Below are 11,647 nucleotides of genomic sequence, written 5' to 3'. Positions count from 1 at the left end.
ATCATCCTTAATGGGGAAAAGCTGAGAGCCTTTCCCTTAAGATCAGGAACACATCAAGGATGCCCACTCTCACCACTATTGTTCAACATAGTACTAGAAGTCCTAGCCACAGCAATCAGACAACAAAAAGAAATAAAAGGTATTCAAACTGGCAAAGAAGAAGTTAAACTCTCTTTTTGCAGATGACATGATACTTTATGTGGAAAACCCAAAAGACTCCACCCCCAAATTACTAGAACTCATACAGCAATTCAGTAATGTGGCAGGATACAAAATCAATGCACAGAAATCAGTTGCTTTCTTATACACTAACAACACAACTGTAGAAAGAGAAATTAGAGAAACGATTCCATTTACAATAGCACCAAAAACCATAAGATACCTCGGAATAAACCTAACCAAAGAGGTAAATTATCTATGCTCTAGGAACTACAGAACACTCATGAAAGAAATTGAAGAAGACACAAAAAGATGGAAAAACATTCCATGCTCATGGATCGGAAGAATAAACATTGTTAAAATGTCTCTGCTACCCAGAGCAATCTATACCTTCAGTGCCATCCCGATCAAAATTCCAATGACATTTTTCAAAGTGCTGGAACAAACGATCCTAAAATTTGTATGGAATCAGAAAAGACCCTGAATCACCAAGGAAATGTTGAAAAAGAAAAACAAAGCCGGGGGCATCACGTTGTCTGATTTCAAGCTATATTACAAAGCTGTGATCACCAAGACAGCATGGTACTGGCACAAAAACAGACATATAGACCAATGGAAGAGAATAGAGAACCCAGATATGGACCCTCAAGTCTACAGTCAAATAATCTTTGACAAAGCAGGAAAAAACATGCAATGGAAAAAAGACAGTCTCTTCAATAGATGGTGATGGGAAAATTGGACAGCCACATGCAGAAGAATGAAACTTGACCATTCTCTAACACCATACACACAGATAAACTCAAAATGGATGAAAGACCTCAATGTGAGACAGGAATCCATCAAAATCCTAGAGGAGAACATAGGCAGTAACCTCTTTGACATCAGCCACAGCAATTTCTTTCAAGATACATCTCCAAAGGCTAATGAAACAAAAGCAAAAAATGAACTTTTGAGACTTCATCAAGATAAAAAGCTTCTGCACAGCAAAGGAAACAGTCAACAAAACAAAGAGGAAACCCACAGAATGGGAGAAGATATTTGCAAATGACACTACAGATAAAGGGCTGGTATCCAAGATCTATAAAGAACTTCTCAAACTCAGCGCACAAAAAACAAATAATCGAGTCAAAAAATGGGCAGAAGATATGAAAAGACACTTCTCCGAAGAAGACAGACAAATGGCTAACAGACACATGAAAAAATGTTCATCATCATTAGCCATCAGGGAAATTCAAATCAAAACCACATTGAGATACCACCTTACACCAGTTAGAATGGCAAAAATGGACAGAGAAAGAAACAACAAATGTTGGAGAGGTTGTGGAGAAAGGGGAACCCTCTTACACTGTTGGTGGGAATGCAAATTGGTACAGCCACTTGGAAAACAGTGTGGAGGTACCTCAGAAAATTAAAAATAGAGCTACCCTATGACCCAGCAATTGCACTCCTGGGTATTTACCCCAAAGACACAGATGTAGTGAAAAGAAGGGCCATATGCACCCCAACGTTCATAGCAGCAATGTCCGCAACAGCCAAACTGTGGAAAGGGCCCAGATGCCTTTCAACAGATGAATGGATAAAGAAGATGTGGTCCATATATACAATGGAATATTACTCAGCCATCAGAAAGGATGAATACCCAACTTTTACATCAACATGGTTGGGACTGGAGGAGATTATGCTAAGTGAAATAAGTCAAGCAGAGAAAGTCAATTATCATATGGTTTCACTTATTTGTGGAACATAAGGAATAGCGTGGAGGACATTAGGGGAAGGAAGGGAAAAATGAAGGGGGGGAATCGGAGGGAGAGATGAACCATGAGAGACTATGGACTCTGAGAAACAAACAGGGTTTTAGAGGGGAGGGGGGTGGGGGGACGGATTAGCCCGGTGATGGGTATTAAGGAGGGCATGTACTGCATGGAGCACTGGGTGTTATATGAAAACAATGGAACGTGGATCACCACATCAAAAACTAATGATGTATTGTATGGTGACTAACATAATAAAATTTTATAAAAAAACTAACTTTAAAAACTTTTTTTAAATTTAAAATAAAAACAAGTAACTACAGCACAAGGGGAAAAACCTTATTTTTAAGATGGCATTTAAAAGAGCAAATCCTCATAACTTAATTGAAAAAGTTCCTCTTTTAGAAGAATTTCCAAGATATATTAAATAGAAAATTCAAAATACAGTAAAATATGTGTGATAATCTATCATTTGTACTAAAAAGAAAGTAGAGTATTCTTGCATACTTGATTATATATGCATAAAATATCTCTGGAAACACACATAACACACACACACACACACACACACACACACACACACACACCCCTGGTGAAGTTGGATATCTTTAGTGAGGTTAAATAAATGGCTAAAAAATAGGAATGAAAGCAAGAACTTTGTCTATGTACGCTTTTGAACCTTCTGAATTTTAAACCCTGACATAAAATGTAAATTTAAAAATGAGGCTTTTGCCTCGTTGCATCCAAGAGAGCAAGATGGTTCCACCAGCGGCTCTCCTGAAGCCATCCGAGAGAATCTGGCCAAGGTTGTCGTTCTTGCCACATCTGCTCAAACCAGCACCCTCGGATCCAGAAATATGGCCTCAATCTGTGCCACCCGTGTTTCCGTCAATATGCAGGATTAAGTTGGATTAAATGAACCTCTTTGAATGGGTCATCTAAGAGACCTACCTTAACTGCAGATATCCAACATACCTACCTTAATGCTAACTCTTTAAACATAAAATAAAAATACTTCAAAAAAATTGTTAAAATGAAAAAAAAAGAAAAGAAAAGCAGAATGGAGGGTTCCTAGCTGCCTCAGCCATAGAGCATGCAACTCTTGATCTCAGGGTGGTAAGTTCAAAACCCACACTGCACATAGAGCTTCCTTAAAAGAATAAGGAGAAGAAGGATGGAGAAAAGAAGTATACAGGCATCGGATGGAAGAGAAAATTGTAAATAGAAAATCTACTGACAGATCTATTAAATAAGAACATATGAAACTGGGGCACCTGGGTGGCTCAATCGTTAAGCGTCTGCCTTCAGCTCAGGTCATGATCTCAGGGTCCTGGGATCGAGCCCCACATCGGGCTCCCTGCTCGGCGGGAAGCCTGCTTCTCCCTCTCCCGCTCCCCCTGCTTGTGTTCCTGCTCTTGCTATCTCTCTCTCTGTCAAATAAATAAATAAAATCTTAAAAAAAAAGTTTAAAAAAAAAAGAACATATGAAACTGTGACTTCATATGCACATAAATTATACACATGTGGCTATGGCTTCAAAAGAATGTCAGAGGAACACATTTTGAATATATTAATGGACATCAGAGCAGAAGAGTTCAAATAAAAGAGAAAGAATGAGAATTTGGGGGCAGATTGTCCAGGGTGATGATCACAAGGCCAAGTGCTGGCAATGTCAATGAAAGGATGGGTTGAACCTGGGAGAAATTATGAAAAAAGTCCTGGATTTGAAGAAACTGAGAAATCCAAGATGGCACCAGGTTTTGATCCCAGACGAGAGGTACAGGGAAGTATAGAGTGGTGCTATTTAGTAAAAATATAAGAAACACATATGTAATATCAAATTTTCTAGTAGGCACATTTAAAAGATCAGTAAGAAAAAGGCAAAATTACTTTTAATATATTTTATTTAATCCAATATATCCAAAATATGATTATTTCAATATATAAATTCAGTGTATAAATATGTATTTCACACTCAGTTGGATTAGCCACAATTCAAATGCTCCATAGTCACACATGACTGGCAGCTGTTGTATGAAACAACACAGAAAGATTGAATTTAGGAGAAAATAGCATGCTTTAAAAATTGTGAGTTTAAGGAACCAACAACACATCTATATAAAACTATAAAAGCGAATTGCTGGAAGTACAGAACAAGTATGCAAGCAAAAGCTCAGCATTCGCTGTGGAGATTTGGATAGTCACGCACATGAAATATACAGCCACGAAAAAGGAATAAGAGAAAGAATATTAAATAGTATCTGCCAAAGCATGTTACACAGAACATTAGTCACTCCAAAAGCTTATTTTTTAAATGACCAAATTAACCACAGAATCTTCATGCATTTAAAAGACAAGAGCGGGGCGCCTGGGTGGCTTAGTCAGTTAAGTGTCTACCTTCGGCTCAGGTCATGATCCCAGGATCCTGGGATCGAGCCCTGCATCGGGGTCCCTGCTCAGCAGAGAATGTGCTTCTCCCTCTCCCTCTGTAGCTCCCCCTGCTTGCACTCTTTTGCTCTCTCTCTCTCTCTCTCTGTCTCTCTCTGACAAATAAATAGATAAAATCTTTAAAAAAAATAAAATAAAAGACTGAAGAGCACATATTGAGCAAGATTTTTCAACTTACAAATAATGTTCTGGACATATGAATTTAGCAGCCTCTTATAATAACTCCCTCCACTGAAAGGCCTCAGTTTGGGAATATTTATTTATTGGTAACATCATTCCAGAAGTATTGCTCCTACTCCTTAATTAGTCAATTAATTAATTAATGCTTTTAAAATAAAAAATAATGAATAAGGAGAAAGTAATGAGATCTCCTGGTGGAGTAAACAGCAAAAACCAAGACAAAGTCCCAAGATAAACAGTACTTGGAGTTAATTGTTTACCAAACTCTTATTTGTTCGGCCTTATTGTTAAAGAACACTGTAGAAATTGACCTGTGTTCAGGCGCAGTGCTGCCCACGCCCCGGTGGAGAAGCTGAGGTCATCATCGAATTTGAAATATTTAAAGTGGATACAAAACTGTTTCAGCAATGCAGACAATTAAGTGTGTTGTTGTGGGCGATGGTGCCGTTGGTAAAACATGTCTTCTGATATCCTACACAACAAACAAATTTCCATCTGAGTATGTACCAACTGTTTTTGACAACTATGCAGTCACAGTTATGATTGGTGGAGAGCCATATACTCTTGGACTTTTTGATACTGCAGGGCAAGAGGATTATGACAGATTACGACCGCTGAGTTATCCACAAACAGATGTATTTCTAGTCTGTTTTTCAGTGGTCTCTCCATCCTCATTTGAAAATGTGAAGGAAAAGTGGGTGCCTGAAATAACTCACCATTGTCCAAAGACTCCTTTCTTGCTTGTTGGGACCCAAATTGATCTCCGAGATGACCCCTCTACGATTGAGAAACTTGCCAAGAACAAACAGAAGCCTATCACTCCAGAGACTGCTGAAAAGCTGGCCCGTGACCTGAAGGCGGTCAAGTATAGGGAGTGTTCTGCACTCACACAGAAAGGCCTAAAGAATGTATTTGACGAGGGCGCCTGGGTGGCTCAGATGGTTAAGCGTCTGCCTTCGGCTCAGGTCATGATCCCGAGGTCCTGGGATCGAGTCCCGCATCGGGCTCCCTGCTCCTTGGGAGCCTGCTTCTCCCTCTGCTTCTCTCCCCGCCCCCCCCCTCCCCGTCTCTCATGAATAAATAAATAAAATCTTTAAAAAAAAAAAAAAGAATGTATTTGACGAAGCAATACTGGCTGCCCTGGAGCCTCCGGAACCGAAGAAGAGCTGCAGGTGTGTGCTGCTATGAACATCTCTCCAGAGCCCTTTCCGCACAGCTGGTGTCAGCATCGTACTAAAAGCAATGTTAAATCAAACTAAAGATTAAAGATTAAAATTCGTAAAAAAAAAAAAAAAAATTGACCTGTGTTCAGACACATCATCCTATATAAACCACCTGTTGAGTCTCAAGTGTGCCTGGGCGGAAGGAACAGTCTTTGCTTGCTTGCTTATCTTAGTGGTATTTACAGAAGGGCATGTGATAGAAAAGGTAAATAACTGAACTTATTCGTAGCTTCCTGTTTCCTTCTTGATTCTTCAGGAGGGGAAGACTTTTTCCTTTGGAAGTACAGACTCTCCTTGGACAAATCTTAATTAAAACTCCAGCTAGATTAGTAAACTTTGGTTAACAAATTGGCATCAGGAAGCACCTACATTTTCATGGCCTTGTAGAGTTCAGTGAAAATGTTTATTAACGGACACAATCTGTCCTGCTCTGACCCCAAGACACTGAAGACTCTGTTTGAATCAGACTCATGGGTTTCTTCTAGCCACTCTCAAGGACAGGAAGGCTTCTGGTAAGTTTTTATAAAATCCTCATGTTTTCTTTACCTCAAAAGAAACTTTTTTTTAAATTAATCCATATTGACTAATAATTTCATTGCCATAGATACGAAATTTCACTTATTGTTCTTTCCTGGAGATTTTTTTTTAGCATAAAAGAAATATGGCTAAAAGGGGGGAGAAGAAATCTGAGCTTTGTGGAACACACTTTCAGAATATTTTTCTTCTCTTTTGCTATCTGTGACTGATTTCTTTGTGCTAGTTTTTTTTTCCAAGTTAGAAGAAATGTAGTTTCATTTACTTCCAAGGTAGAATTAAGCAAATCCAATCAGTTCTCGTACTTTCCTCTTGTTGAAATTATGGTACCGTATTTTGGTAAAAGCAAGAAATAATTTCAAGAGAAATATTTCTGAAGGGCAATGCTAAATAATGCTTTCTTTAATTTAGGACTAAAAGCAGATAAATGGTAACATTTCCTCCTGAATATTTCTAAAGACGTTTTGTAACATAAATCTGATGATAGAAATCTGTAACCAATATTATTTTGCTCTAGATACTCAACCAGCATTCTGATGTAAAAATGTTATATGATGTGCCTTGAAAAATCAAATTGGACTGAGGTTATTCAGTGGCCTATTATGTCGTGAGATGAGGTATAGAAGATCCATCCAGTCTCATAGGGCTCCTCTCTGTTTAGACAGAGCAATAATCACATTACCAACAATTAAAAACAAAAATGCTCTGGGGTGCAATATTTATAATTAACCTACACAAACACACACAAAAAAATGCTATTTTTTGGTATTTTCAAGTCCAACCAAGAGTATTTTATCTAGGACTTTAGCAGCAGAGATTTTTTGTTCCCAAATTGTTAAAAATCTTCAAACATACAAAAAATTAAAATGATTATACTATGAGCACCCAAATACCCACCACATAGATTCCACTATTAACATTTTGCGGTGTATTTTGCTGTGTTGGCTCCTTCACATACTATCCAATACCCCTCTATCTATTCATCCACCAATTCATATTCTTTACTTTTATTTTTTTAGACAGCTTTAGGTTCACAGCAAAAGTAAAACTAGGGTACAAATATTTCTCATATGCCCAGCCTCCCCCATTATCAACATCCTCCCACCAGAGTGGTACATTTATTACAACCGATTAATCTAAATCAACACATCTTAATCACCCAAAGTCCATAGTTTACATTAGGCTTCACCCTTGGTGTTGCATATGCCTCCATCCCTGGAAACCACTAATGGTTTTGCCTTTTCCAGAACATCATATAGTTAGAATCATACAGTATCTTGCTTTTTCAGAATGGTTTCTTTCACTCAGTAATAGGCATTTAAGGTTCCTTAATGTCTTTTCATAGCATGGTGGCTCATCTCTTTTTAAAGCTGAATAATATTCCATTGTCTGGGTATACCAGTTTTCCATTCACCTGCTGAAGGACATCTTTGAAATTTTGGCATTGATAAATAAAGCTGTGTGCTGGGTTTTGTGTGGAGATAAATTTTCAGCTTCTTTGGGCAAATACCAAAGAGAGTAGTTGCTAGATCATGTAGCAAGAATATATTTAGTTTTGTAAGAAACTGCCAAATTGTATTCAAAAATGGCTGTACTGGGGTGCCTGGGTGGCTCATTCGGTTAGGCATCCGACTCTTGGTTTTGGCTCAGCTGGTGATCTCAGGATCGTGAGCTCAAGGCCGCACAGAGTCTGCTTGAGATTCTCTCTCCCTCTCCCCCTGCCCTCCCACTCATGCTCTCTTCTCTCTTTCTCTAAAATAAATAAATAAATCTTTTTTTAAAAATGGCTGTACCATTTTGCATTCTCATCAGCAATGAATGAGAGTTTCTACTGCTCCACATCTTCACCAGTATTTGGTGTTGTCAGTGTTCTGGATTTCTAGTAGGTGTGTGGTAGTATCTCATTTTAATTGGCATTTCCCTGATGACATATGATATGGAATATCTTTTCATATGCTGTGTGACATCTGTATCTTTTTTGGTGAGGTGTCTGTAAAGGTCTCCAGTTAATTTTTTAATTGGGTTGTTTATTTTCTTATTGTTGAGTTTGAGACTTCTTTGTATATCTTGGAAAACACTGTTTTACCAGATTTTGAGTTTTGCAAATATTTTCTTTCAGCGTGTGGTTTGTCTTCTCACTCTCGAAATATTGTCCCTTGCAAAGCACTTTTTAATTCTAATGAAGTCCAGATTATCAATTTTTTTTCTGGATTATTCTTTCAGTATTGTGTAGATATTTTTAATGTTTTCAGATGTCCAGTTTAAGATAAGAGGATATAACCCAGGAACAGCCAGATAGAAGAGATGCACAGGGCAAGGTGTGGGGAAGGACACAGAACTTCCATGCCCTGTGCTGGCACACCACTTTCCCCAGATCAACCATGTTCACCAACCCAAAGGCTCCATCCTCTTTACGTTTATGATGCATTTTAAAGTTGCAGACCTCTGGAGCACGTGGGTGGCTCAGGCAGTTAAAAGTCTGCCTTCAGCTTGGGTCATGATCCCAGAATCCTGGGATCGAGTCCTGCATCCTGCTCCCTGCTCAGTGGGGAGTCGGCATCTCCCTCTCCCTCTGCTGCTCTCCCTCTCTCTGTCAAATAAATAAATAAATAAATAAATAAATAAATAAATAAATAAATAAAATCTTTAAGAAAAATAAAGTTGCAGACCTCAGTATACTTTACCTAAACATTTAGGGATGCATGTCACTAACTAGAGTTCCATTGCTGTTTAACTTTTTCCTTGAGATAAAGTTTATATACAGTAAAATGCACAAATCTTTAGTATACTATCAGATGGGCTTTGATAAATATGTACATCTGTGTGATCCAAATCCTTGTCATCATTCCAGATCTAGAAAGCTTTTTATTCCCCCTGCTTAGTCAGTCCCTGCTCCCACCTCCACAGGTAAGCCTTCTTCCTCTCCTTTATACAGTATGTAGGCATCATGATTTTTTAAGTTCATTCATGTTTTTGCGTGTATCAGTAAGTCATTCCTTTTTTATTGATGAGTAGTAGCCCAGTGTATGAATATGCTACAGTTTGTTTATCTACTCTAGCTGATGGACACCTGAGCTTCATCCAGTTTTTGGCTATTATGAATAAACCTATTATAAACATTCTTATACAAATCTTTCCTTGGACATATGCTGCTGGGTCATAATGTAGTAATAATCTTAGTTTTATAAGACTCTACCAGAGCCTTTTCCAAAGTAACCATATCATTTTAACACCCTCACCGGTACTGTGTGAGAATTTCAGTTACTCCATATTCTTGTCAATTTTGAAGTTGTCAGCTCTCTCAATTTGCATTATTCTGGTGGCTGGGCCGTGCTAGCTCATCGTGGTTTGACTGGCATTTACTTGACGACTCATGTGTCTGAGCATCTTCCCATGGTCATTTGCATGGCATTGCTAAATGTTTATTTAAACATTTGGCCCATTTTTTAAAAAATTGGATTGTTGGGGGCAGCTGGGTGGCTCAGTCGTTAAGCGTCTGCCTTCGGCTCAGGTCCTCAGGGTCCTGGGATCAAGCCCCACATTGGACTCCCTGCTCAGCCGGAAGCCTGCTTCTCCGTCTCCCACCCCCCCTGCTTGTGTTCCCTCTCTAGCTGTCTTTCTCTCTGTCAAATAAATAAATAAATAAAATCTTTTAAAAAATAAAAATTGGATTGTTGGGGGCACCTGGGTGACTCAATTGGTTAAGTGTCTGCCTTAGGCCCAGGTCATGATGCTGGAGTCCTGGGATAGAGTCCTGCATCAGGCTCCCTGCTGGGTGGGGAGTCTGTTTCTCCCTCTGACCCTCCCGCCTCTTGTGCTCTTTCACTCTCTCTCTCTCTCTCAAATAAATGAATAAAATCTTTTTAAAAAATTGGATTGTTGGTCTTTTTATTATTGAGTTGGAGGTACTTTTGTAAGTATATATTGCAGCTACAAGTCCTTTGTCAAATGCATGTTTTACAAATATTTTCTTCCAGTCTTTGGCTGGCTTGTTCATTTTCTACTTTTTTTTAAGATTTTATTTATTTATTTGACAGAGAGAGAGCACAAGCAGGGGGAGCAGCAAAAGGAGAGGGAGAAGCAGGCTCCCCACTGAGCAGGGAGCCCTGTATGGAGTTCATCCCAGGACTCTGTGATCATGCCTTGAGTGGAAGACAGATGTTTAACTCACTGAGGCACCCAGGCTCCCCTCACTCATTTTCTTAAAAGTATAATTTGGTGAGCACTAGTTTTAAAGTTTGATGAAGTCTAAGTACCTATTTTTATATGGTTATTAATTTCTGTGTGCTCTAAGAAAGTCTTGTTCTTTCTCAAGTTGTAAAGATACTCTTCTATTTTTTGTTTTTTTCTTTTTCCCTAGAAGGAAATTTTAGCATATCATTTTAGCTTTTACATTCAGTTCTAAAACTATGTGTTTGTGTTTGGTGTGAAGCAAGAGTTGAAGTTCTTTGCTTTCTTTCTTTTTTAATGAATATCTAGTTTAATGAATATCTATCTTCTAATGAATTATCCACTGTTTAAAAAAAAAACAAAAACAAACTTTTTTTCCTCTTTCTCCACTGGATTTCTTTGGAGACTTTGTAGAATATCAAATGACCATAAAGAGTAGATCTTCGGGGGGGAATCGGAGGGGGAGACGAACCATGAGAGATGATGGACTCTGAGAAACAAACTGAGGGTTCTAGAGGGGAGGGGGGTGGGGGTATGGGTTAGCCTGGTGATGGGTATTAAAGAGGGCACGTTCTGAATGGAGCACTGGGTGTTATACGCAAACAATGAATCATGGAACACTACATCAAAAACTAATGATGTAATGTATGGTGATTAACATAACATAATAATAAAAACAAACAAAAAAAAAATGGAACACCAAAAAAAAAAGAAAGAAAAGATATAGCTTTGTCCTAAAATTATTCTTAAATCAGAAACTTTTGTGACTGAAGATATTGTTAGAGTCACCCAGGTGTACTGAAATCATAAAATAATTGAAATCACAGAGCTTAAGATAGACATAGATTTTGACTAACAAGATGGTAACAGTAGTTTTGTAGTGCGTTCTCAGATTATTGCATGTGGGGGACTGTTCTGTGTCTACATATGGTGCTAGAAGAAAGAACCCATTAACTGATTCCTGGAATGTTTCTTGCCATGTGTGTGGGTCATGAGAGTGGTATAATCTATCTACATATTTGTATTCTCAGATAAAAATCTGTTCAAATTATATGAACATAATATGATTGTTTCAAAAGTAAAATTGAAGATAAGCATTGAAAAAAAAAAGAAGGCATGTTCTTCATGGAGTACTGGGTGTTATACGCAAACAATGAATCATGGAACACTACATCAAAAACT

At 38.2% G+C, this 11,647-nt stretch overlaps 1 pseudogene; it reads left to right on the top strand.

Annotated features, from left to right (window-relative positions):
- The first annotated feature begins 4,879 nt into the window (after positions 1 to 4,879).
- On the top strand, positions 4,880 to 7,341 carry LOC114210115 (cell division control protein 42 homolog pseudogene; annotated as a pseudogene).
- Positions 7,342 to 11,647: the final 4,306 nt, after the last annotated feature.

This window comes from Eumetopias jubatus, unplaced genomic scaffold (genome assembly GCF_037043125.1).
Source record: "Eumetopias jubatus isolate StellerSeaLion01/CBP00866 unplaced genomic scaffold, mEumJub1_p1.0 scaffold_2, whole genome shotgun sequence".
NCBI classification, from domain to species: Eukaryota; Metazoa; Chordata; class Mammalia; order Carnivora; family Otariidae; genus Eumetopias; species Eumetopias jubatus.
The sequence above is the reverse complement of the archived record's forward strand: the minus strand, read 5'-3'. Positions and strand labels throughout refer to the sequence as shown.